Genomic DNA, 27,532 nt, shown 5'->3' on the forward strand with positions numbered 1-27,532 from the left:
AGACCAGTAAAAAAAGAGAACTACAGGCCAATATCCCTGATGAATATGGATGCAAAAATTCTCAATAAGATACTAGCAAATCGAATTCAACAGCATATAAAAAGAATTATTTACCGGGGCGCCTGGGTGGCGCAGTCGGTTAAGCATCCGAATTCAGCCAGGTCACGATCTCGCGGTCCGTGAGTTCGAGCCCCGCGTCGGGCTCTGGGCTGATGGCTCAGAGCCTGGAGCCTGTTTCTGATTCTGTCTCCCTCTCTCTCTGCCCCTCCCCCGTTCATGCTCTGTCTCTCTCTGTCCCAAAAATAAATGTTGAAAAAAAAAATTAAAAAAAAAAAAAGAATTATTCACCATGATCAAGTGGGATTCATTCCTGGGATGCAGGGCTGGTTCAACTTTCGCAAATCAATCAACGTGATACATCACATTAACAAAAAAAAAAAGAGAAGAACCATATGATCCTGTCAATCGATGCAGAAAAGGCCTTTGACAAAATTCAGCACCCTTTCTTAATAAAAACCCTGAGAAAGTCGGGATAGAAGGAACATACTTAAAGATCATAAAAGCCATTTATGAAAAGCCCACAGCTAACATCATCCTCAACGGGGAAAAACTGAGAGCTTTTTCCCTGAGATCAGGAACATGACAGGGATGCCCACTCTCACCGCTGTTGTTTAACATAGTGCTGGAAGTTCTAGCATCAGCAATCAGACAACAAAAGGAAATCAAAGGCATCAAAATTGGCAAAGATGAAGTCAAGCTTTTGCTTTTTGCAGATGACATGATATTATACAAGGAATATGCGATAGACTCCACCAAAAGTCTGCTAGAACTGATACATGAATTCAGCAAAGTTGCAGGATACAAAATCAATGTACAGAAATCAGTTGCATTCTTATACACTAACAATGAAGCAACAGAAAGACAAATAAAGAAACTGATCCCATTCACAATTGCACCAAGAAGCATAAAATACCTAGGAATAAATCGAACCAAAGATGTAACAGATCTGTATGCTGAAAACTGTAGAAAGCTTATGAAGGTAATTGAAGAAGATTTAAAGAAATGGAAAGACATTCCCTGCTCATGGATCGGAAAAATAAATATTGTCAAAATGTCAATACTACCCAAAGCTATCTACACATTCAATGCAATTCCAATCAAAATTGCACCAGCATTCTTCTCGAAACTAGAACAAGCAATCCCAAAATTCATATGGAACCACAAAAGGCCCCGAATAGCCAAAGGAATTTTGAAGAAGAAGACAAAAGCAGGAGGCATCACAATCCCAGACTTGAGCCTCTACTACAAAGCTGTCATCATCAAGACAGCATGGTATTGGCACCAAAACAGACACACAGACCAATGGAATAGAATAGAAACCCCAGAACCAGACCCACAAATGTATGGCTAACTCATCTTTGACACAGCAGGAAAGAACATCCAATGGAAAAAAGACAGCCTCTTTAACAAATGGTGCTGGGAGAACTGGACAGCAACATGCAGAAGGTTGAAACTAGACCACTTTCTCACACCATTCACAAAAATAAACTCAAAATGGATAAAGGACCTGAATGTGAGACAGGAAACCATCAAAACCTTAGAGGAGAAAGCAGGAAAAGACCTCTCTGACCTCAGCCGTAGCAATCTCTTACTCGACACATCCCCAAAGGCAAGGGAATTACAAGCAAAAGTGAATTACTGGGACCTTATGAAGATAAAAAGCTTCTGCACAGCCAAGGAAACAACCAACAAAACTAAAAGGCAACCAACGGAATGGGAAAAGATATTCGCAAATGACATATCGGACAAAGGGCTAGTATCCAAAATCTATAAAGAGCTCACCAAACTCCACACCCGAAAAACAAATAACCCAGTGAAGAAATGGGCAGAAAACATGAATAGACACTTCTCTAAAGAAGACATCCAGATGGCCAACAGGCACATGAAAAGATGTTCAGCGTCGCTCCTTATCAGGGAAATACAAATCAAAACCACACTCAGGTATCACCTCACGCCAGTCAGAGTGGCCAAAATGAACAAATCAGGAGCATATAGATGCTGGAGAGGATGTGGAGAAACGGGAACCCTCTTGCACTGTTGGTGGGAATGCAAATTGGTGCAGCCGCTCTGGAAAGCAGTGTGGAGGTTCCTCAGAAAATTAAAAATAGACCTACCCTATGACCCAGCAATAGCACTGCTAGGAATTTATCCAAGGGATACAGGAGTACTGATGCATAGGGCCACTTGTACCCCAATGTTCATAGCAGCACTCTCAACAATAGCCAAATTATGGAAAGAGCCTAAATGTCCATCAACTGATGAATGGATAAAGAAATTGTGGTTTATATACACAATGGAATACTACGTGGCAATGAGAAAAAATGAAATATGGCCTTTTGTAGCAACGTGGATGGAACTGGAGAGTGTGATGCTAAGTGAAATAAGCCACACAGAGAAGGACAGATACCATATGGTTTCACTCTTATGTGGATCCTGAGAAACTTAACAGGAACCCATGGGGGAGGGGAAGGGAAAAAAAAAAAAGAGGTTACAGTGGGAGAGAGCCAAAGCATAAGAGACTGTTAAAAACTGAGAACAAGCTGAGGTTTGATGGGGGGTGGGAGGGAGGGGAGGGGAGGGTGGGTGACGGTATTGAGGAGGGCATCTTTTGGGATGAGCACTGGGTGTTGTTTGGAAACCAATTTGTCAATAAATTTCCTATATATATATATATATATAAAATAAAATAAAACAAACAAAAACAAAACAAAAAAAAAGAATGAATGAATTTAATCATTTATTCAGTCAACAAATATTTACTGAACACCTACAAAAAAAAATTTCTCATTCACATTTTGGGTGATTATAAATATTGTTTTTTTCATGTGCAGGTTTCTTGTGTAAACATACATTTTCAAATTAGTTGGGTAAAAACTTTGGAGTTTCCATGGTAAGACTATGTTTAGATATGTAAGAAACCTTCAGATAATCTTCCACGGCAGCTGATGACCTTTTGCATCCCACAAGCAATGAATGAGGGAGTTCCTTTTGTTCCATTTCCTCACTATATTGATAATTTATATATTTTTTTATTTTAGTTGATTATAGTGTATTTTGTTGTTTTAATTTATAATTTTCAAATGACAAATGATGTCTAGCATCTTTCTTGTATTTTATATATTATGTTTGTATATTAACTTTTATTATTTGATAATGCTGTAGTTTATTACAAAAAGTATTTTTGGTAGATTTTGAGGTTTACTAAATAGGTAATCCTATTATTTAGTAATAAGTTTTATTTAATGTTGGGGCAAATGATAAGATAGCTTTGTTTTATATGGCTGAGTCACACTTTATTCATTCATCTATTGATGGACACTTGGGCTGCTTCCATAACTTGGTTGTTGTAAATAATGCTGCAATAAACATAGCAGTGCATATGTATTTTCAAATCTTATGTGTTTTGAATAAATACCCAGTAGTATAATTAATGGATCATATGGTAGTTCTATTTTCAACTGTTTTCCACAGTGGCTATACCAGTTTGCATTCCCATCAAGAGTTCACGAGGACTCTTTTTTCTCCACATCCTCACCAACACTAGTATTTTGTGTTTTTGATTTTAGCCATTCACAGTTGAGGTGATTTGTGGTTTTGATGTGCATTTTCCTGATGATTAGTCATGTTGAGCATCTTTTCATGTGTCTTTTGGCTGTGTGTTTTCCATGGAGAAATGTCTGTTCGTGTCTTCTGTCCGTATTTTTAGTTGGATCATTTGTGGTTATTTGCTGTTGAGTTGTGTAAGTTCTTTATATATTTTGGATACTAACCCTTTATCGGACATGTCATTTGCAAATACCATCTAACATTTAGTAGGTTGCCTTTCAGTTTTGTCGTTTCCTTTGCTGTGTAGAAGTTTTTTATTTTGATGTAATTTATTTTTGCTTTTGTTCTCCTTGCCTCAGGAGACCTATCCAGAAAAATATTGCTAAGGCCTGCATCAGAGAAATTACTGCCTGTGCTTTCTTTTAGGATTGTCATGGTTTCACCTCTCACATGTAGATCCTTAATCGTTTTGAGTTTATTTTGTGTATGGTGTAAGAAAGTGGTCCAGTATAATTCTTTTGCATTTAGCTATCCAATACCATAAACCATTTGTTGAAAAGACTTTTTTCCATTGCATATTCTTGAGTTCTTTGTTAAAAAATTGACCCATGTAATGATGGGTTTATTTCTGGCCTCTTTATTCTGTTCCATTGATATATGTGTTGTGTGTGTGTGCACATGCATAGCAGTAAATACTGTTTTGATCACTACAATTTTGTAGCATATCTTGAAACCTGGGATTGTGATACTTACTTACAGTTTTATTCTTTTTTAAGATTGCTTTCACTATTTGAGTACTTTTGTGGTTCCATACAAATTTTAGGGTTATTTTTGATCTGTGAAAAATGTTGGTATTTTGATAGTGATTGCATTAAATCTGTACTTTGCTTTGGGAAGTATGGTCATTTTAACAATATTTGTTCTCAAAACCCATGGGCATGGAATATCTTCCCCTTTGTGTCATCTTTAATTTCTTTCATCAATGTTTTATAGTTTTTAGTTTGTCACTCTTATCCAAGTCCATACTCAGCTCTAGAAATGCATCAAAATTAGCATTTATGTCATTTCCAGTTTATTTTTATTATTTTTTTAATTTGTTAACATTTATTTATTATTGAGAGACAGCAGGGGAGGGGCAGAGAGAGAGAATCCGAGGCAGGCTCCAGGCTCTGAGCTGTGAGCTCAGAGCCTGATGCAGAGCTCAAACTGAAACCACAGGGCCATGACCTGAGCTGAAGTCAGATGCTTAACCAACTGAACCATCCAGGCACCCTTGTTCCTTCCACTTTATAGTTCCAATGGCTTCTGTCCAAGGTAAGCTGATCTCAGTTGCTTTATCTTTCTGCAAGTTTGTTTGTCTCCAGATTTCAGAATGACAGTTTGCCCTCTAATCACTGTTCCATGGTAAATACTGAAAAAAAATTGACTTTAAGTTTGTATAGCTTTTATAATGTCATGAGTGACAACCTCTAAGTCACTTACATTGTACAGCTGCACCTAGACATTCTTTGGGTGGATTAACTCCACTTTGAGCTTTAATTCCTAGGAGGAAAAGTATTTGTTTTGTTTTGTTTTTTTCCCTGGGATAAGTAGCTTTATCTCTCTATGCTTTAGATTATGAATTTTAAATGGCATAATATTACCTATCTTATAGAATTGTTAAAAAGATTAAATAAGATAGTGGTTTTTGTTTCTTTGTTTTATGGTTTATTTATTTATTTTGAGGACAGAGAGAATCCTAAGCAGGCTTCATGCTGTCAGTACAGACCCCAATGCAGGGCTCAAGCTCACAAAATACGAGATAATACCCTGAGCTGAAACCAAGAGTCGGACACTTAACTGAGAAACCCAGGCACCCCAATATGACAGGTTTGATCACAATTCGTGGCATCCAGAAAATGTTTAAGAAAGGATATATTAGTTTTTCTCACAAATGCCCTATCCATATAAATAGTTGCAGACAAATAGCTCTACCAAATGGCATAGGCATAAGCATAGGTATTTTCTACACCACACTTATATGCACCTCTTAGAAATATGGATAGGGTTATTTGAACTGACACAAGGGAACTTTTCTGGTCTATGGAAAAATTTTCTCTATAGAGTACAGTTACTCTAACAAATAAAACCCAGAATGAAAACAAAGGGCCCTCTTCCAGTCATTGAACATTACAAGATATTCATGAAATTAAAAAAAAAAAACATGTTTAAAATTTTACATATCAGGTATAGAATATTAGTCATATTTTGAAATAATTCCTGCATTACTAAAACCTTATTATAAGGCAGACATTTTGGTTTTTTATCTATACAGATTTTTCCTTACTGGGCTAAAATCAGAGAAGTTTGGCTTATTTGATTGTGCTATCTAGAAAAATAGTTTGAGATTTAATGTGATCTGTTAAATCTTAATTCCTAACATTAAATGAAAATATAAAACATAGGTCTTCACCTTGAATTGACTCATTTAGTTATAAGTGAAGCTATATGAAGAAAATAATGAAATAAGTACGAAGGTTTAGTTAGTAGTCCCATACTTAGGGAATAGTATTTTATAGCAGTGGTTACTCAGGCCTAAAATATTTTTAGTAAATTTTCCATTAGTTATAATATGGATGGAGCTCTGCCCCCTCCCCTGCAATATTCATATGTTTAAGTCCTAACCTCCTCTGCCTCAGAACATGACTGTATTTGAAGATAGGTCTTTTAAAGAGGTGATTAAGTTAAAATGAAGACATAATCCAATATTACAGGCATCCACAGAAGAAGAAATTAGGACACAAACATAAACAGCGGAAAGACCACGTGAAGACATAATGAGAAGACCGCCATCTGCAAGCCAATAAATGAGGCCTCAGAAGGAACCAAACCTGCCAATCCCTTGATCTAAGAATTGGAGCCACCAGAATTGTGAGAAACTTAATTTTCTGGTTTAAACCACTCACCCTGTGGTACTTTTTTTTTTTTTTAACTTGAATGTTTATTTATTTTTGAGAGAGACAGAGCATGAGTGAAGGAGGAGCAGAAAGAGAGGGAGACACAGAATCTGAAACAAGCTCCAGGCTCTGAGCTGTCAGCACAGCACAGAGCCTGACGCGGGGCTCAAACTAACCAACAGTGAGATCATGACTGAACCAAAATCAAGAGTTAAAATGCAGAAAATCCCTGTGGCCCAGTGATTCTGCTTGTTGATCTTTCCCAGATAAAGTCTTGCACTGCATGCTAATACTTACCTTAGCATAATTTGTGGTAGCAAGATGTTGAGAGTAATTTGGATGTCCACAAGTTGGGTCATAGGTAGCACTATGGAGGAGTTGAAAGTAACAGTTTAGGTGTGAGTGTGTGTGTGTGTGTGTGTGTGTGTGTGTGTGTGTGTGTGTGTGTATATATACATGGATCACATATATATATATAACACAACTTACATGGATCACAAAAACATAAATGTTGAGTGAGTAGATAAACTTAGTTTGCTATATGGCATGAAAATACCATTGCATAATTAGAAAATATATGCACACTAAATATTCTTAAATAACAATGAAATAGGTGAATTTTAAGCATGGTAGAATAGTTGACTGTGAATGGAAGGGAAGGAGAATGGCTCTCAAAGATACAAAGAATATTTTTAAAATAAATACTATAAAAAGATACATATAAAGTGTGAGTTTTTTTATCATATATATGATTCATATATTAAAGATAAGGAAAACGTATAGATGTAGAGCATTTACTTGTATGTCTGGCATAGTGTAAAAAATAAAATATTTGGGGCGACTGGGATGCTCAGTCAGTTGAGCATCTGACTCTTGATTCTGGCTCAGGTCATGATCCCAGCATCGTGGGAGGGAGCCCTGCCTTGATCTCTGGGCTGAGTGTAGAGCCTGCTTGACATTCTCTCTCCTCTCCCTCTTCCCTTCATCCTTACTTGCATTCTCTGTCTTTAAAAACAAAAAAAATTAAATATTTAATGAATTTATGAGTGAATGAATGAATGGATGAATAAATGAATGATTATAACAATGCCTCCAATAACACAACATGTCTTATTGGACATTGTTATTTTCTTTACACATGTCAGATTAGTTAATCATCACATCCCTAGAAAGTAGGTACTAGTTTAAAGTTTATATATTTGTACTGAGAGAGAGAGAGAGAGAGAGAGCATGTGGGCAAGCAGGGAAGGGGCAGAGAGAAAAGGAGAAAGAGAATCTTTTTGTGGAGCTTGATCCCATGACTGAGAGAACATGACCTGATACAAAATCAAGAGATGGATGCATAACTGACTGAGCCACTCAGATACCCTGAAAGAGAGTACTTTTTACTAACTCTAAAATTTGGCTAAAGGCATAGGGCCAGAAAACAGAGTGTGGATGTTAGACATATCTTAAAGCACACCCAACACCACCTCCCCCCCAACATGAGTTGTTCAAGGGAGAAAGGGATATAGATTTAAGAAAAAGGTTATTGCTACCGCTAGAGAAATAATTAAAATTAAGGTAGTTTTATTTCACTTTGACGTTAAAATATTATATGTATGTAAACATATGGATAAAACCTAGGGAAATAATGAATCACCAAATAAAAAGCAATAACGGTGAATCATTTAGGCTAATTTTGATGGGAGAGGGGGTTTCTATTGGATAGGCAAATTTGGAAACTACTATCTTTGGATAGAATGACACCAACATGGAGCAATTTTATAAAACTAATAGTAAAATAAATTTGTTTCTATGAATATGATGGAATATTTACTCTTTATCTTAATCTGAATAAGAATTTTTACCTTGGGTTCGATAGACTTGAAAATTCTCCATTATTCTTTATATTGCTGTACTAGTTTAAAAGGGTTGCCACATCAAAGTTCCACAAACTAATGGCTTAAAAAATAGAAATTAATGTCTCATAATTCCGGAGGCCAGAAATCTGAAATCAAGATGCTTACAGGATTGGTTCCTCTTGAGTAACTGTGAAGGAAAGATGGGTCTATATTCTTGGCTTTCTCAATGACCCATTTCTTCCTGTGTTTCTTCACATGTATCTCTACCTGTCCAAATTTCCTCCTTTTTTATAAAGAAAACAGTCATATTGGATTAGAGTGCACTCTAATGATTTCATTTAACTTTATTGGCATTGCCTTTATTATTAGATTAATATCCCTATTGCCAAACAAGTTTACATTCTGAAACAGTAGAGGTTAGGATTAACATTTCTTTATGGTTTTAGCAATGGGGACATAATTCATCCAATAACAAATGCCTATTATCTTATTTTCTTTGATACTGGTGTCATGCTTGTGCTATTTATTTTTGAAATAGTTTTATAATGACATTTACTTAGATACACCTTATGCTTTTTTAATCACTTACTAGGAAGGGGTGGGTGAGGTAGGATAATATTTTTTTTTCCAACAGTGGCTGAGAATTAGCTATAATGCTATTAGCTTATACTTTAAATCTTGTAAGTAGGGAATTATGTGTAGAATATGTCAGTACAGAGTCAGTATGGGTTGTTTCCCAATACCAGAACTGCAGATTATTGCTGTGAAAATTTTCTTTTGTTTTTCTTTAAATTGAATCTTGTAATCTGGTTATTATAGTTCTGGCACTAACACAAAGCATTCATGGATTTATATGGTCAACATTGAAGTCAGTGGGTAAGTATTTCAATTACACTTCAGAATTTTCCTAATTCATCAGGATTATGTTTGGGATTTGATGATATAAAGCAAAATAAGACAAATTTGATATACCCAAGGTCCCCATGTGAAAAGATAGACAGGATAGAAAATAAACAACACAAAGAAACTGAATATTAGAAAAGCATTATTTTTTCACTTGGCTCTCAAAAATAATGATTAGAACAAAGCATCTGGTTTTGTTCTATTTTGATTTTACATATGGGAATTGAACAAAATAAATGTCTAAGTTTGGGAGTCTCTGTGCCAGGAATTTAGGTTTTTACAATATGTCTCTTTAATAGGGCCCAGACTCCCTGAACAGAAGGCAATTCCTATTCCTGGGATAAAGAAAAAACACAGATACTAGAAAACACAGGTGCTATTAACTGTGTTTTAAGAGCTTTTGAATGTGCCTTGTTGAAGGATTCTAAAAGCCAAGGTTAAGATCGTAGAAAAAATTTGCAAAATTTGTTATTTAAGAAAAATGAACATTCATATACAAGTAAAATATTAGAACAGTAGCAGTCAGGTTAAGCAAAAACTGCTTTGCTTTATGTTAAAGAAAAATAGGCTAAAAAGTTTGGCCACAGTCAAGGGCAATATATTTTTAAACTTTTAGCTTGAATTTTGAATAACATGTTTTGGAATTCTTTATACAAAACAGGTTTGACTATACTGTTAATTAAATCTTCTTGCCCAATATTTACATATAAGATTGCAAAACATCCCCAAGAGTCTTAGGACCTCATGTTCACCCATTATTTTAATTTCTTACTTGAATTGAATTAGTTTAAGTTTGAAACATTATATTTTTTTCTATATCCTGTTTTCCTTACTTTGCCAGTTTAAGTTTGGAAATATTCCTTAGTTTCCTCATTATTACATCTCTTCTAGACACACACTATATTTAGAAAGTACATCCAGACATAGATATGTGTGAGGGGAAAGAAAACATTTACTTTATATTTTTGAATTATTTTGATATTCCATGCCATTTTGGTCCTAGCCATCAGCCTGTAAAACTCATCAGTATAATTTCATATGCAAAAACTATTGTTGCTAATACAATTTTTACTCCAAAGGTTTGAAAGGCAATCTATCCTTCCCAGCATCAAAGGAAATGACTGTATAATTTCTACCAAGTTACAATATTTAAAATCTTATGAATTAGGAGGAGGTTGAAGATGATGGAATTAAGAAGCTCCAAGAATCAGTCTTTCTAAGAAAATATCTATTGAGTTTGTAAGAAATATGAAAGAAAATCAACTCCTATCAAAATTTCAATACTAACTGAACACTTGCATCATCAAGGGCATTGCTTTATAAAAAAGAGATTGGTACGTTTTGCTGTGGTTTACTATTACCAGCCTAGGCAATAAGAACTTTGATATCCAAAAATTGTGTTTGGATATTTTGATCTCTCTGGTGGACTGAAAAAGAGGTAGGTTATTGTAACAATCCCCTGTGTCACAAGTGGATTCTCAGGCAGCACCTGTTTGAAAGACTTTAAAGAAAAAGAATACCTTTATTATTTTCTTTGATTATTGAATCCAGGCATTCAAGGAAATCTCTGTGAGGTCAATGATTGCCGGTTGAGATAACTAGACAAAGTTTTCAGTGACTACGCCTAACAAAAAACATAGACTTTGCAAAATAATCTCACTAAACAAAGCATAAAATGAAACAGGAAAGTGTCTCCCAATCACAGTGAAAAAAAATTTGACAGCAGCCATCCCCAAGGAAACTGCATGATTGGACCTAACTACACAAAGACTTTAACTGTCTTTAATGTGCTTTAAAAAAAAAAAAGCTGAAGAAAACTATGGACAAGAAACTAAAAAAATCTCAGAAAAAAATGAAGTCTCAATCAGCAGAGATTATCAATAAAGAAATGATAAAAGGAACTAAATAGAAATCATGGAAATGAAAAATACAACAGGGTAAGTAAAACACTTATCATAGAGGTTCAACATCAAATTTAAGAACATTTAAAAAAGAATCAGGGAACTTGAAAATTGGGCTATTGAAATTACAAAGTCTGAGGTTCAGGGTAAAGAAAATGAATAAAGAGTAAGGGATTCTATGGGATATCATCATGAATGCCAACATACACTTTCTTAGAGTTTGAGAAGGAGGACAGAATGAGGGAGGATTATGGTACAATGCTGGAGCAGGCAGAATCCTGATTCTATCTCCTCACCTACTCAACAAATGCTCTGACAGAATCTAACTATTTTGGAACTTTGGAATCTATTGAAGTCTTGAACAGTAAATTATGGTTAATTTTGTCCAATTTCAGCTTTTTGCACAGTAGCTGCTACATCAGCTAGCTATGTACATATTCCTGGCACAGCTTCTACAGTGATGGATCCAGGGAGGGAAAAACAAGAAAAACAAAAAAAAAACCCAAAAAACCTGTCCACCAAATATCAGAGATAGATGCTCTTCTGATTGCTGACACTGATTTCAGAAGTTTAGATAAGGAGGCAGACAACCATTGGTGTCGTTCCTCCTACCATTCTAAGAGTCAGTTGGTTCCATTTGGCTCCCAAAAGTGTCTCCGCCCTTCCTACCCTCTTTGATGTGCAGAGTCTGTTCTACCAGTTTTGGGGTCATTTTTCTAGTTTATTTGTACTGTTGTGTTATCTAGTTGTATCCCTGGGACAAGTTAAGCTTATTCCACCATCTTCTCCAGAAGTCCAAATGTTTCACTATTTTTAAAAATCAAGCAAACACAAAAGAAGACACTAATGCAGGGATAAGGAACAAAAAAAAAAAAAAAACTATAAAGCACATAGAAATCAAACAGCACAACAACAAACAATTTCTCATTATCAGTAATTACTTTAAATATAAATGGATTAAATTATCCAAACACTGTGTTATCTCTGAGATTTAGATCTATAGACACAAATTGGTTGAAAGTGAAAGGATATTCCACACAAATAACAGCAAAGAGGGGAGAGGTGGTCATACTAATATCAGAAAGTAGATTTTATATCAAAGTTTTTATGAGATTATATAAATTTTAATACAGGAAGAAGATATCAAAATTAGAAGCATTTACACATCTACTAACAAACGATCAAAATGTGTGCAACAAATCAATAGAATTAGAAGAAGAAATAGACAATAGTTGGGGGCTTTCATAACCCACTCTCAATAATGGATAGTAAAACCACACAGAAGCTACATTCAGGAAATAGAGGACCTATACAGCACAATAAACCAACTAAATTCAAAAGCAGATCTACTACAGAACATCGATGGATGAATGGATAAGCAAAATATGGTATATAAATACAATGACATATTATTAAACTTACACAAAGAAGACAATTCTCTGCTGGGAAGATGGCTGAATAGGAAGATCATAAACTTACCTCATTCTATGAACACACTGACAACTACATGCATTACAACTTTCCCTTGAATACAATCTGAGACTGGCAGATTAGATCTTCTACAACTAGTCCCAGAGAGAAGGCTACATCAAAAAGGGTAGGATGGATAAAGAAACATCAGGAACCAAAGTCCTGGTGACACTAATTGCAAATGGGAGGGATACCACAAGCATGGAAAAACAAGGGGAACAGACCCCACACCAGGCACCCTCGGCTCTATGGTCTCACACTAACAAGGTGAATCTTGGTAATGCCTGGCACTGAAAATCAGTGGAGCTTAACTTTGGTAGAGCCAGAGAGCAATAGAAAACAGTTCCTACCCTTAAAGGACCATTCTTTGGTGTGCAACAAATAATTTAGCCTGAGATGAAGCACAGAAGAAACAGTTTTAAAAGGGCCTAAAATATATGTAAAGAAGATATATTAACTAATTTTAGGATGTGTGCAGAAGGAACAGGACTTTACAAGAGCTTTCTCTGGGACCAGAGGCACTGGGGAGCACCATTTTTCTTGCCCTTCCCTAACTTAGATAGCTGGACACTGGTGGAAGCCAGTGCTAGCACTCTCCATCTACTGTGCTAGCACATGAGCCGTGTCACCATGTTTCCCTATAGACTTTCTCCACCCAATCCACCCACTCTGACAGGTGCCCCTCCAAAGCAGCTCCTTCCCTGGAGAGGAAAAACCTAACCTTACACACCATGCACCAGGCAAGCCCTGCACCCACAGCTGTCCCAGCAGCTAAGTGCCTTCAGGTAATCTGAATGCTGGCACCACCCATCAGCAAGTCTAAAGAGGCTGCGTCTGAGCCTCTCAGGTGTTCACACAGGGAGAATGACCTGCACACCTTTGTGCCCACAACAGATGAAACAGGTCATTGCAGCAATCTGCAGTAAGGTAACTGCCAGCTACACCTACCAGTGTGCAAACAGCAATCTCTGCTCAGCCACAACAGAAGGGCATATGCGGCCCACACAGGGGATACTCCTGGAGTGTGTTTCTGATGACCAGGGAGACAGGGAGAATAATGCTATAGGACAGCACAGTGCCTCTTCTTCTCCTTTTTTTTTTTAAGGTTTACTTATTTTGGGAGACATAGACACCGTGAGTAGGGAAGGGGCAAAGGAGAGAGAATTCCAGGCAGACTCCTATCAACACAGAGCCTGTTGCAGGGCTTGAACTCACGAAACCACGAGATCATGACCTGAGTCGAAACAAAGAATCAGATGCTTAACCCACTGAGTCACCCATACACCTCAGCACAGTACCTCTTTTATGCAAGGTTATTTTTTCAAACCAGGAGACATAGCTGACTCATCTATACCTAGACACAAACAGAAAGTTAGACAAAATAAGGAGACAGAAGAATAAATCCTATATTTAAGTGAAACAGAGATAAGCAATGTGCTAAATAAAGAGTTCAAGGTAATGGTTATAAAGCTACTTACTAAACTTGAGAAAAGAGTGGATATATCCAGTGAGAACTTCAATAAAAACGGGAAACACACACACACACACACACACACACACACACACACACACACACGAGAGCTTAAGAAGACAATAATTGAATAAAAAACCTAGGAGGAATCAACAGATTAGAAGATGCCCAAGAATGAATGAGCAATCTTCAAGCCAGGATAATGGAAAGCAACCAAGCTGAATAGCAAAAATGAATAATAAATAAAATGAGGATAGGTTAAGAGACCTCCATGCCAACATTAAGACTAATAACATTCCCATTATGGGAGTCCTAGAAGAAGAAGAAAGAGACATGGGGGCAGAAAACCTATTTTAAGAAATAATAGCTGAAAAGTTCCCTAACTAAGGAAATGAAACAGACCTCTAGGTCCACTAAGCACTGAGAGCCTAAACCAAGATGAACGAAAGGAGGTCTACACAAAGACATAATTAAAATAACAGAGATTAAGGATAAGAGAATTTTTAAAGCAGCAAGAGAAAAGAAAATGCGTATGAGGGAAATTCCATAAGGCTGATTTTTGAACAGAAATATTGCAGGCCAAAAGGGAGTGGTGTGGTCTATTAAAGAACCTACAACCAAGACTATTTTACGTGGCAAGGTTACCATTCACAATTGAATGAGTTTCCCAGATAAATTAGAAGTAAAGGAATTCAGTTCAATGAATTCCACTACAACAGTTTTATAAATGTTAAAGGGATTTCTTTAAGTGTAAAGAAAAAGCCATAACTGGAAGAAGTTAGGCAAAGGGAAAAAAAATTACTGGTGAAAGCAAATATATAGTAAAATCATTAGATTAATCACTTATAAACCCAGTATGAATGTTAAAACACAAAAGCAGTAAAATCAATTATAAATAATTAAGGATATCCAAAATAAAAAAAAATGTAAGTATAACATCAGGTAACTTAGAGGACAGAATAAAAATTTAGAACTCTTGGAATGTGTTTGAAGTTTAGTGAACATCAACTTGATATAGACTGGAGACACATTAGATATTGTACATGAATTCCATGGTAACTATAAACCAAAACTTTTAACATATGCACAAGGGAAGGAAATTATTAAATTATAGGTAAGAGGGCATAAAAACTCCAGAAAATGCCTGCAAAAAGAGAATAAATATATATCAATAATTATTTCAAATGTAAATGGGCTAAATGCACCAATCAGCAGATATAGGGTGAATGAATAGCTTAAAAAACCAGACCCATCTATATGCTACCTATAAGAGACTTACTTAGACCTACAGACACATACAGACTGAAAGCAAAGGGATAGAAAAAATATTAGATGCAAATGGAGGCAAAAAAACAAAAAACACCCACGAGTATAACAATACTATAGCAATAGACAAAACAAACTTAAACACTCTAACAAGAGACAAATAAAAGGTCATTACATAATGGTAAAGGGATCAATCCAACAAAAGGATATAACAATTTTAAATATCTATACATCCATCATAGAAGTACCTAAAAATGTAAAGCAAATACTAATTAATATGAAGGGAGAGATTGATATAAATATAGTAATACCGAGAGGCTTTAACACCAATTTACATCAATAGAAAGATCATCCAGACAAAAAAAAAAATCAATAAGGAAACAGTGGCTTTGGATAATGACATATTATACCAGGTGGACTTAACAGATATATACAGAATATTGCACTCAAAAGGTCAGAACCTCAAGGTCAGAACAAAAAAGGACAAAGCCAAAGTTAGTCCCAGAAAGAAAATTATAAAGATCCCATTTGATTTAAAGCACCAGCTCTATTTCTAACAGTATTAATAAACCTTTAGCCAGACTAATCAAGAAAAAAATACTTAAAATTAGAAATGAAATGTTACAACTGACACTAGGAATCAAAAAGGATTATAAGAGAATGCAATAAGAAATGACAAAAAAATTGGACAACCTAGGAGAAAAAGATGAATTGCTACAATGTATTTTCTGAGACTGAATCAAGAAGAAATAGAATATATGACCAGACTGATTACAAGGAACAAAATTAAATCAGTAATCAAAAAATTCCAAACAGAGAAATGTCCAGGACCAGATTGCTTCACCTGTGATTTCTACAAAATGTTTAAAGAAGGGGTAAAATTTATCTTTTTCAAATTATTCCAAAAATCAGATGAAAGAATGCTTGAAATTCATTTTAAGAGGCCAGCATTACTGTGACACAAAAACCCGACAGACACTATCAAAAAAAATTACCAACCAATGACCCTGATGAATATAGATGTAAAATCCTCAACATAATATTAGCAAATAAAATTCAAAACTATATTCAAAGGCTCACTTACCACAATCAAGTGAAATCTATTCCAGGGATGCAAGCATGATCCAATAGTTACAAATCAATGTGATATACCATGTTAACAAAGTAAATATCTCAGTAAATGAAGAAAAAAACTATATGAAAAAATTTTACGTCTGCTCATAATAAAAACTCTCAACAAAGTAGGCTTAGAGGGAAAATACTTCAACATAATAAAAACCAAATATGAAAAACAGAGCTTTTTGTCCAAAATCACAAACAAGGAAAGGATGTCCACTCTCCCCTCTTTTATTCAACATAATCCTGGGTATCCTAGCCACAGGAACCAGAGAAGTAAAACAAATAAAAATCAACTTGCTAAAAAAGAAGTAAAAGTGTCACTATTTGCAGATGATATAATGCTGTATATAGAAAGCCCTAAGTACTCCACCAAAAAACTATTAGAAGTAATAAGTGAATTCAGTAAAGTTGCTGGATACAGAATTCATATACATAAACTCTATTGTGTTTCTATAAACTAATAATAAAATAGCACAAAGGGAAATAAAATAATGCCATCAAAGAGAGTAAAATACCTAGGAATAAATTTAGGCAAAGAAGTGAAAGAACTGTACTCTGAAAATCATAAGACATTGATGAAAAAATCAATGGACACAAATAAATGGAAGGTTATGCCATGTTAATGGACTGGAAAAATACTACCCAATGAAATTTACCAAGTCAATACAATCCCTATCAAAATATCCATAGTGTTTTGTTTTTTTTTTTTTACTGCAGTGCTAGAACAAAACAAAGCAATACTGAGAAAGAACAAAGCTGGAAGTAACAAGTAGCTTTCAAGATCTATAACAAAACTGCATTTATCAAAATATTATGGTACTGTGTCAAAATAGTCATGTAGATCAATAGAACAGAACTGAGAACCTAGAAATAAATCCATGCGCATATGGTTAATTAACCTATGACCACAGAGGCAAGTATATACAATGGGAAAAAAGACAGTCTTCCACAAATGGTGCTAGGAAAGCTGGACAGCTGCATGGAAAAGAATGAAACCGGTCCGTTTTCTTAGCACCATACACAAAAGTAAACTCCAAATGGGCTAAAGGCCTGAATATGAGACCTGAAACTATAATACTCCTAAAAGAAAACATAAGCAGTGATTTCTTGGACATCAATGTTAGCAATAATATTTCCAGATCTGTCAACTCAGGCAAGGGAAACAAAAGCAAAAATGAAAATTTGGGACTACATCAAACTAAAAAGGTTTTTGCACAGTGAAGGAAGCCAACAAAATGAGAAGACACCCTACTAAATGGGAGAAAATATTTGTAAATGATATGTCAAGTAAAGGAATAATATCCAAAATACATCAAAAACTCATATAGGGGCGCCTGGATGGCTCAGTCAGTTGAGCATCCGACTTATGCTCAGGTCATGATTTTGAGGCTCGTGGGTTCAAGCCCCGTGTTGGGCTATGTGCTGATAGCTGGGAGCCTGGAGCCTGCTTCCTATCCTGTGTCTCCCTCTCTCTCTGCCCTGCTTGCGTGCTGTCTCTCCCTCTCTCAAAAATAAATATTAAAAAAAAAAACTAATATAATTTAGTACCAGAGAAACAATTTGATTTTTTAAAAAATGGGCAGAGGACTTGAAAAGACATTTTTCCAAAGAAGATATGCACATAACCAAGAGACACATGAAAAGATGATAAACATCACTAATCATCAGGGAAATGCAAATTAGATCCACTGTGAGATAGTACCTCATAGCAGATAGAATGGCTAATATCAAAAAATACACAAAATTAGAATTTTTGAAGAAGATGTGAAGAAAAGGGAATCCTTATGCACTATGTGAGAATGCAAATTGGTACAGCCACTCTGGAAAATAGTATGGAGGTTTCTCAAAAAATTAAAAATAGGGGGGTGCCTGGGTGGCTCAGTCGGTTAGGCGGCCGACTTTGTCTCAGGTCATGATCTCACAGTCTGTGGGTTCGAGCCCCGCGTCGGGCTCTGTGCTGGCAGCTCAGAGCCTGGAACCTGCTTCTGATTCAAAGTCTCCCTTTCTCTCTCTGCCCCTCCCCTGCTTGCTCTGTGTGTCTGACTCTCTCAAATAATAAACATTAAAAAATTTAGAAAAGAATGTTTAAAAAATTAAAAAATATAAGTACCATATAATCTGGTAATTCTGCTGCTAGGTACTTATTAGAAGAAAATAAAAACACTACATCAGAAAGATATATGCACCCTATGTTTACTGTAGTATTATTTACAATAGCCAAGATAGGAAAACAACCTAAGTGTTCAGTGATGGATGAATGGATAAAGAAGTTGTGGTATATATATACAACGGAATATCATTCGGTCATAAAATGAATGAAATCTTGCCATTCATAACAACATGGACAGACCTAGAGGATATTATGCTAAATGAAATAAGTCAGACCACGGACAACAAATGCTGTGTGGTTTCACTTAATGTGGAATGTAAAAAAGAAACAACAGAAAAAGTTCCAAAGGGGAAGGTTGTGGGGGATAGGTGAATATCAAGAGGTACCAACTTCAAGTTAAAAATTAAGTTATGGGAATGAAAAATACAGCATACAAAATACAGTCGATAATATTGTAATCAACTTGTGGTGATGAGTGTTCTGTCATGTATATAACTGTTGAACCACTATGTTGGACAACAGAAAGTAATTTAATGTTACATGTGTATTATACTTCAATTAAAATTAGAAAAACTATGCTTAGTAAATTGTCTAGTCACACAAATACAAATACTGTATGATTCCAGAAGATGGTTGAGATTTCTGGGTGAGGGGTAATGGACAATGAGTTATTGTTTAGTGGATATAGAATTGCAGCTTTTAGAGATGAATAGTGGTGATGGAAACAATTTAATTTACAATGAACATTACCCAAAGAATTACATACCTAGAAATCAATTTCACCAAGGAGATAAAACGTATGTTCACTAAAAAGTACAAAACGTTACAAAAAATTAAATTAAAAAAAAGACTCTAATAAAATGAAAAGACATCCCAGATTAATGGATTGGAAAACTTATTACTAACATGATAATGCTTCCCAATTTACAAATTAAATGGAGTCACTATTATAATTCCAGGGGCCTTTTCTGAAGCATTAGAAAGTTTAACCACAAATTCATGAATTACTAGGGGCTCCAAGCAGTCAAAACAATATTGAAAAAGAAAAAGTTGAAAGATTCACACCTTCTGATTTAAAAACTCAATATAAAACTATACTAATCCAAACAATGTGGTATTAGCCTACAGACAAATAAATAACATAATATTGAGAATGCGGAAATAACCCTAAATGTTTATGGCCAATTGCTTTCAACAACGGTCCAATAACATTTAATGGGGGCAAGAATGTTTTCTTCAATAAATGGTGAAGGGACAATTGGATAACCACCATGTATTAATCATCTTCTATTCACCCCATACATGAGGGCATGATTCTCCCCCTAGTTTTAGGTGTGGCTGAACACAACTGATCCAACAGGGGGCAGATTAGATTGACAAAAGTTTAAGTGACATACACTTAGAGCCAGTCCTTAACAGGACTGGCTATGCAAGGTGGCAGTGGAGTTGCACTTGGGAACAGAATGAACAACCAGGTGCAGTCAGGTTTTGTAGGATCAAGAGGTCGGGGTAACCTCGGTGCTTTCAGGATGATGCGATGATGTGTTTGGATAATTTCATGGGCTGGCAATAATTCTATGGACTGGCAGGGAACTGAAACCCATTGCTTAAGGATAAATAGGAGCTGCATGTGGTCTGTTTGATAAGGAGGGTTGTTTGGATAGGCAACCTTACCAGAGTGAAGAGTAGATCCTAGCTGGCCTGTTGAAGCCTTGTCTATTTTATCATATATCAAGTCAGCATATAATATTACACTATACGGGGCACCTGGGTGGCTCAGTCGGTTAGGCGTCCGACTTCGGCTCAGGTCATGATCTCACAGTTCGTGGGTCCGAGCCCCACATCGGGCTGTGTGCTAACAGCTCAGAGCCTGCTTCGGATTCTATGTCTGCTTCTCTCTCTGCCCCTCCCCCACCCACGCTCTGTCTCTCAAAAATAAATAAATGTGAAAACATTTTTAAAAAATAATATTACACTATAATACTGGGTCTTTTGTCACACATATGCAAAAGAATGATGCCCAATCTCTAATTCACTACATATACAAATATGAAGTCAAAATGGGACAATGCTCTAAATATAGGAGCTAATATTCGAAAACAAAGAAGAAAGCATGAATAAGTCTTCATGACATCAGATTGGGCAATAGATTCTTAGGAAGTATCTGCCTTCCCACGGTCACTGCAGCATTATTCTACAGTAGCCAAGATATTTAGGTGGCCTAAATGTCCATCCACAGATGACTCGATAGAATATCTTATATGCATACAAAGCAATGTTAGCCTTAAAAAGAAAGGAGTTCTACCAGACATACCAACATAGATGGACTGGGGATATTGTGCTACAAAAGGGAGCCAGTTACACAAGGACGAATACTGCATGATTCCACCTGTAGGAAATATATAGACTAGTCAAACTGATGGAAGCAAAGAGTACAGGGAGGTAGTTTGGAAGCTGAGGGAGGGGGTGGACATGGGGAGTTGTTTTTAAATGAGTATAAGTTTCAGTTATTCAAGATGAAAACTTTCTAGAGATCTGCTGTAATACAGAGTGCTCATATTTAAGAATACAGTATTGCATTTTAAGGGGTTGGTCTTAAGTATTCTTACCATAATACTACTTTTTAAAAAGATAAATTAGATTTCTTAAAAACTAAAAAAAAAAAAAAAACAACCCTGTTCACCAAACATTATCAAACAAGTAAAAGACAACTTATAGAATGCAAAACTATTTGTGAATCCTATCTAATAAGGTTAATATTTACAATGTGTGAAGAACTCTTACAACTCAACATCAAGAAGACAACACGATTTAAAAAAAAATATGCATTGGGGCGCCTGGGTGGCTCAGTCGGTTAAGCGGCCGACTTCGGCTCAGGTCATGATCTCGCGGTCCGTGAGTTCAAGCCCCACGTCGGGCTCTGTGCTGATGGCTCGAAGCCTGGAGCCTGTTTCAGATTCTGTGTCTCCCTCTGACCCTCCCCTGTTCATGCTCTATCTCTCCCTGTCTCAAAAATAAATAAAACGTTAAAACATGTTTTTAAAAATATATGCACAAAGGAAGTGAATAGACATTTCTCTCAAGATGACTTACAAATGATTTGTAAAAGATGCTTAGCATTGGGGCGCCTGGGTGACTCAGGTCAATTAAGCGTCTGACTCTTGATTTTGGCTCGGGTCATGATCTCATGGTTCTGAGTTTGAGCCCTGCGTGGGCTCTGCGCTGATAGTGCATGGCCTATGTGGCCACTCTCTCTGTCTCTCTCTCTCCCACTCTCTGTCCCTTCCCCACTCTATCTCAAAATAAACTTTTTTTTTTGAAGATATGTTCTACATCATTAATCATTAAGCAAATACGTTTCAAATCCCATTGAGATACCACTTCGTACCCACTAGAAAGATGATCCTAAAAGTGCTGGTGTGACTGTGGAGAAACAAGAACTATACATTGCTAGTGTGAAAGTAAAATGACATAATCACTGTGGAGAACAGTTCAGCAATTCTTCCAGGACTTAGAAATAGAATTATCATATACTCTGGAAATTCCGTTCCTTGGTATATACCCAAGAGAAATGAAAATGTATATTCACATAGGAACTTGTCCACAGATGTTTACAGCAGCTTCGTAATAGTCAAATGGTTGAAACCACCCAAATGTCCCCCCAGTAAATGTAAAAATGTCCGAACAAATTTTGGTACATACATGCACTGTACTATTAACCATTATATAGAATGATATACTAAAACTATTACCATTTGGATGGACCTTGAAGACATTATGCTAAGTGAAATAAGCTGGACACAAAATGCCACATGCTGTTTGATTCCTTTTAAACAAAATATCTGCAACAGGCAAATCCATAGGGTCAGAAAGCAGATTTGTGGTTGTCAGAGCATGGGAGCAAGGGGCCACAGGGAGTGATTACTTAATGGAAACGGAGCATTCTTTTCCAGTGATGAAAAATCGTTGAAAGTATAGAGGGTGATTGCCCAACATGGCAAATGTACCAAATGCCACTGAATTATACACTTTAAAATGGTTAATTGTGTGTTATGTGAATTTCACCTCCATTAAACACACACATGCATTTGCTAACACATGCACGAAAAAGTGAATTAGACTCAATTCTTCAGTCTTAAGTTTTATACATTTTTAACTTCTGGACAATAGTATTTTTGAAAAAATATACTTGCTTCTCTAAAATTATCAATTAGAAATGTAGGGTTCATCCAGTTCTTATTTGGGGATTTATAAAAGTAAAATATACTACTTTAACAGTAATGTGTCTATAATACAAGCTTATATTTCCTGAAATTAATTTTGCTGATAGAAATTGAAAAATATATAATGAGAAATAGCTTCATTTTAATTCATAAGATTGGTTAGTTAGATACTTTCTACTCTTCTCATTTAACTTCTCAAGCCATGTATACCTTCCTTGGATTCAGAGAGCCAAATAATTTATTTGTATATTCTAATTTTTCTATTGTCAATAATCTAACACAGCCTTGAACACAACTTTTCTTGTTCTCAAACTTATTTGACGGTTAATGTAAGTGATTTAATGATATTTTCTGAAATACTATCTTCATATGCTATCTCAGACTTTTTCTTAGGAATGTATGGCACTTCAGGGATTTACGTGATCTATGCAAAATGAGCATGAAGCTATTACTCTGTCTTGTTAGCCTATAGGGAGCTAAAGAATGAAAACCAGGTGTATCCTGTGGTTTTTGAGTATTGCTTCCCTTTATTTGGAACAATATGACAAACTTGAAATGTACTAAACATTTTATGACAGATACTGACAGAAATCAGGATCTTTTCCGAAGAAAAGGAAAATAGTGTGAAGGGAAAGAATTTACAATAAATAGCCAACAGGCATTAGGGGGAGAATGCTCATCATTATCTTAATTCTTTTTTTTAATAGTTTTTCCCACACTTAAATACCTCTCCTTCCATTTTGTTTTAGGAGAGTCTAGTATTTGTGACACAACACATGTCAGGGCAAGGTCACACATAATGGGATGCTTGAAGAAGTACCAATGGACTGGGGAATATAGATTTTAATATCAACAGGTTCAAGTTGATGACAGATTGGACATACTTGCTAAGACATCTGATCCCACAGGGAAAGTGCATTTCAGAAATTGATAGCTGATCTGACTGTTACAGTGTACTGGGAAAAGGAAGGGAAAAAGAATGTGTTAAGGCTGAATGAACTTGCATTTTTCTGATTAAATATCGTGATTCTGTTCAATTTTAATTATTAAGAATGTGCAATAAACTTAGATAAAATTTAAAGGAATTTTTTTTTCATGGAACCTGGATTTTGTTGTGAAGCTGCTGACATAGAAATAAGAGTATATAAATTTATTAGTTGAAATTTTGTTCTATGATATAATAAAAATTCTATGTAGACTCCTCATATATATTACAGATAAATTATAGTTTCCCATAATTATGTCCAATACAGTCAGTGTCAGCATTACAAGGAAAAGATAGTGACAAAATACATTACTAATTGTTCTCTTGAGGATAGTGGAACTTAAAACAGATAATATCCTGTCTCTTAATAGTTCTCTCCAGTAAATTCCTGAGGATGTTTCTAATAGACTCCATCAAAGAGGAAGAAAGGAAAGAAAGAGCTGTCATTGAGAATTAGTGCTAATATGAGGTTTCTAGTGAGGGTATTGATTAATTTACAAGATGCACAAAGTTACTTTTAGAACATGTGACAGAATATTTAGAGATTTTCTTTGAGTCTTTATGTTTGAGAATAAGTGCTTTTCTCCTTTCTGCAGAACTTGCAGAAATCCAAAAATCAAAGCACATAATAACATAATAGATTTTTGTAACTTCAACTGACAAAATACTACACATTTATATTCAAATGTTATTCAGTTGACCCTGCCCCTTTTATAACTAACATATATGTGTGTGTGCTTATATACATAGGTATATGCACACATATATGAAAGTTGTGTTATGTGGTACATTTTATTTAGAATGAATAACAAGTCCTGTGAAACTAAAATATAAACACTAATTGTATTAAGATTTTTTATCAAAATACTTTATTAAGATAGTATTTACAACTTACTATAATGTTTCAGTGGCTGTAAGTTAAAAAGATAAACTTGAGCACTATTGGTATGAGGTCAGACACACTGAAAACTATTATAAAATCGATCGTTTTAGTGAACTCCATGATTCAAAGAGACTGTTGCCTGGATCATAGTGTTGTGCTTCTGTCAGAAAATTGGAACAAATCTTAAGATTTGGTTTCAATTGTAGTGACTCTGGTTATAGATCTTATATAATAAGGTTACCATTTTCATTTAACTCATTTTAAGGGCAAATACTACCTTACTTTGCCCAGAAATACAGTAGTCGTATTCATGGGGAATATGTTCCAAGACCCCCAGTTTATGCCTGAAACTGTGGATAGTACCAAGCTCTATACACATTATGTTTTTTTTTTTTATATATACACAAGCCTATGATAAATTTGGGTGAGAATTAACAATCACAAATAACAAAATAGAACAATTAAGACAATATACTATAAATAAATTTCTATGAATGTGACCTCACTCTCTCTCTTAAAATAACGTACTCACCGTTTTTCTTGTGATGATGTGAGATAAAATGCCTACATGATGAGGTGAAATTAAATGAATGATATAGACATTAGCATTGGGGCACTACTGAGCTTCTGATGATTCATGAGGACGATTATCTGCTTCTGGACCATTGGTGAGTGAGGGTAACTGAAACTGGAAGGCAAAACCACCACCAATAAGGGAGCGCTCCTGTATTCCCCGTTTCAAATCTCTGCCTGTCCTCCTGCTCCACCTTCAATTGTCTTGACCCCTCCACACTTAAACCTAGATACAAAGCAGGAAACCGTAGTATGGAAATGGGTGCCTGGATAGTTAATATAGACTTTTTTTTTTCCCTAACCCCCCCTCAAGATGGCATGAAAAAATTTGGGAAAAAATTCGAAAGGCATTTTCATCAATCTGGTTATTTGTCTACTGTCCTCAAAACCTTTTGGGGAGTCACAATAAACATTTATCTCTATTGCACTATCAACTAGTTCAATTGTTTTTTTATGTTATTTAAAAGATACATTAGATAAAATTACAGAGAAGAAATTATTTTCAATTTCAAAATAATGAGGGCAGAAAAACCTATTTCCTTTCTTAATCTATGGTCGTATTTGTAACATCACCTTGGAGCTAAATATAAAATCTTCATTTTAAAATACTAAAAAAGACTTTTCAAAGTTTTTTTTAAAAACTAAAATGTATGTTTATTCCCATGTATCTTCCTCACTTTGTCCCTTGCCCTGCACCCATCTCTTTTGTTTTTCTGTTTCTCTTAAAAATATTTTACATGATGAGAGGAATTAAAATTGTACACACACACACACACACACACACACACACACACACCAGAAATTACAATAAATCTATATATCAAAATAGCCCTATTGCTAATGCTGACTTCCAAAAATAAGTCTCTGAGCACTTCCCATATATCCTACATCCTAATCTACTAATCTGTTTAACCTTTCTTTTTCTAAATGTTTGAACTTTTAATTTTTTTAAAAATGTTTATTCGGGGCGCCTGGGTGGCGCAGTCGGTTAAGCGTCCGACTTCAGCCAGGTCACGATCTCGCGGTCTGTGAGTTCGAGCCCCGCATCAGGCTCTGGGCTGATGGCTCAGAGCCTGGAGCCTGTTTCCGATTTTGTGTCTCCCTCTCTCTCTGCCCCTCCCCCGTTCATGCTCTCTCTCTGTCCCAAAAATAAATAAACGTTGAAAAAAAATTAAAAAAAAATGTTTATTCATTTTTGAGAGAGAAAGAGCATGAACAGAGAGAGAGGAAGATACAGAATCTGAAGCAGGATCCAGGCTCTGAGCTATCAGCACAGAGCCTGACGTGGGGCTTGAACCCACAAGCTATGAGACCATGACCTGAGCTGAAGTCAGAGGTTTAACCAAGTAAGCCACCCAGGTGCCCTATGTTTTGAACTTTTAGTGAAGCCTCTTATCTGCTCTTATTCTCTTCAATTCTCTTTTCTCTATGGAGAGAAGAGGGGGTGAAGATGAATTGAAGGATTGCACCTATCATATTTAAGTAACTCTTCTTAACCAATGTCTCTTTTTTAAAAAAATTTTTTTTAACATTTATTTATTTTTGAGACAGACACAGAGCATGAGCAGGGGAGGGTCAGAGAGAGAGGGAGACACAGAATCGGAAACAGGCTCCAGGCTCTGAGCTGTCAGCCCAGAGCCTGATGCAAGGCTCAAACTCACGGACCACGAGATCATGACCTGAGCCGAAGTCAGACGCCCAACTGACTGAGCCATCCAGGCACCCCCCAATATCTAACTCTTGATAATCACACGGAGGCTTTATATATTTTGCATGTATGTCCACAGTTGTTGCACTGAATGAGTACATTAACATCAGAGTCAACGTAAGTATGTATAGTTTATTTTACCTTTATTTTTTATGTATGTATTTTATTAAAGAAATCTAATGCCTTTTACAGCAAAAGAGTTACAATTTTAGACAAAGAACATTTGTGTTATTGATTATATCTCCCTCAAGATAATTCCATTTAGGGGCGCCTGGGTGGCGCAGTCGGTTAAGCGTCCGACTTCAGCCAGGTCACGATCTCGCGGTCCGTGAGTTCGAGCCCCGCGTCGGGCTCTGGGCTGATGGCTCAGAGCCTGGAGCCTGTTTCCGATTCTGTGACTCCCTCTCTCTCTGCCCCTCCCCCGTTCATGCTCTGTCTCTCTCTGTCCCAAAAATAAATAAAACGTTGAAAAAAAAAAATTAAAAAAAAAAAAAAGATAATTCCATTTATTCTCAGTTGCCTCCTTAAAGAAAA

This window comes from Prionailurus viverrinus, chromosome C1 (genome assembly GCF_022837055.1).
Source record: "Prionailurus viverrinus isolate Anna chromosome C1, UM_Priviv_1.0, whole genome shotgun sequence".
Lineage (NCBI taxonomy): Eukaryota > Metazoa > Chordata > Mammalia > Carnivora > Felidae > Prionailurus > Prionailurus viverrinus.